The sequence below is a fragment of the Crocuta crocuta genome, unplaced genomic scaffold (genome assembly GCF_008692635.1).
Source record: "Crocuta crocuta isolate KB4526 unplaced genomic scaffold, BGI_CrCroc_1.0 scaffold676, whole genome shotgun sequence".
Taxonomy (NCBI): Eukaryota; Metazoa; Chordata; class Mammalia; order Carnivora; family Hyaenidae; genus Crocuta; species Crocuta crocuta.
In genome coordinates this window covers 160,810-162,548 of record NW_027529455.1, presented here as the reverse complement: position 1 = coordinate 162,548, position 1,739 = coordinate 160,810, and positions in this window count along the sequence as shown.

Below are 1,739 nucleotides of genomic sequence, written 5' to 3'. Positions count from 1 at the left end.
AACTCTCCTGTAATGGATGGGGTCTCAGAGGGAGGCAAAACCAGACTTGCCCTACAGGCTGGGAGAAGGAGGGATCCCTTCCGATGAGGAGGGTGTTTGAGCTTTAATCTAATGGGCCCAGAGTTCTATGATCATTCATCCGGAGAGAGGATCTGTAGCGTTCACAAAATTCTTAAAGGGGCCCGTGATCTCCAAAACCTTGAGATTCACAAACAACGTTTCTCCCAACTCTCTTGTTAAACCCTATAACGAGTGGCCCAGTTGAGGACATTTCTTTTTTTTTTTTTTAATTTTTTTTATAATGTTTTTATTTATTTCCAGGAGAGAGAGAGAGAGAGAGAGAGAGAGAGAGAGAGAGAGGGAGNGCACAGAGCCCAACGCGGGGCTCGAACCCACGAACCGCGAGATCATGACCTGAGCTGAAGTCGGACGCTTAACCGACCAAGCCACCCAGGCGTCCCGAGGACATTTCTACCTTACCCTCCCAACCTGGTTTGCCTGCCTCCAATCTCTTCCCTGTTATTCGTCCTATACAGATAAATTTACCTAAAGCACAATTATGATCATGTCATTCTCTTACTCCCGAAGGATAGTTTCTCCATAACTTGCAGAATAAAGTCTCAACATAGTACCTGATACTCCAGCCAAAGTAGACTACTTCCCTTCCCTTATTTTTTTTTTTTAGCACTTTTAAAAATCTTTATTTGTGGAGAGAGAGAAAAAAAGAGAGCAAGCAGGCGCAGGGCAGAGAATGACGGTGACAGCTCTGCAAGCAGGCTCTGCAGCCGCCAGAGCATCCGGATGTGGGGCTGGAACTCACGAACAGTGAGATCATGACCTGAGCCAGAGTCGATCTTAACCGACTGAGCCACCCAGGCACCCACCTGTACTTCCTGTTCCTTAACACCATTATCTACTTCCTCACTTTTCTTCAAGCCTGGAGATCCTCTTCCCAAACCCTACCCATTCCTCAGCCTAACTCGTGCACCTCCCAGGGTGAAACATGCAGAGGTGATACCGTTTACCACTGAGTCTACCTATGACTTCGTTTGGGTCTTGTGGCTGATATCTAGTTGTACCTCCAAAATCCATTTTCCTCTTCTGCCTGGATGCAAGGCTACCTAACAAGATATTTCCTAGTCTTTCTTGCAGTTAGGTGTGACTTGCAACTAAGCTCTTGCTATGTGACAAAGCTCTCATCAAAGGGATGTGACAGAAAGTGAAATGGACAAATTCCACCTCACTTGCTTAAAAGGAAATTCCTTCCCCTGGGCCCCTTTCTTCCTTCACATGAGCTGGAATGTGGATAGGTTTATGACCTTGCATGGAGCAGGACTCTCCCACTGGCCTCGGCTGGCCAGCATGTGATGTAAGAGAGAAATTATCCATCTTATTTGAACCACTGCATTTTAGGGTCTCTGCCACAGTAAAGGCTTCTCTATGGTTAGTGTATTAAATTGTACTGTGGCTTACAGTTATTTATATAAATGTCTCATTTTCTCTACTAAGAAGCCAATTCCTTGTTGGTCTCCCTGCTTCCTATCTTAAACCTTATACTCTATTCTCACCTGAGGTGATCCATCCATCCATTTATTTATTTATTTATTTAAGTTTTTATTCATTTAGTTTTCAAAAGACAGAGACAGCATGAGCAGGGGAGAGGCAGACAGAGAGGGAGACAGAGAGATCCCAAGCAGGCTCCTTGGTGGCAGCACAGAGCCCCGCACAGGGCTCTAACT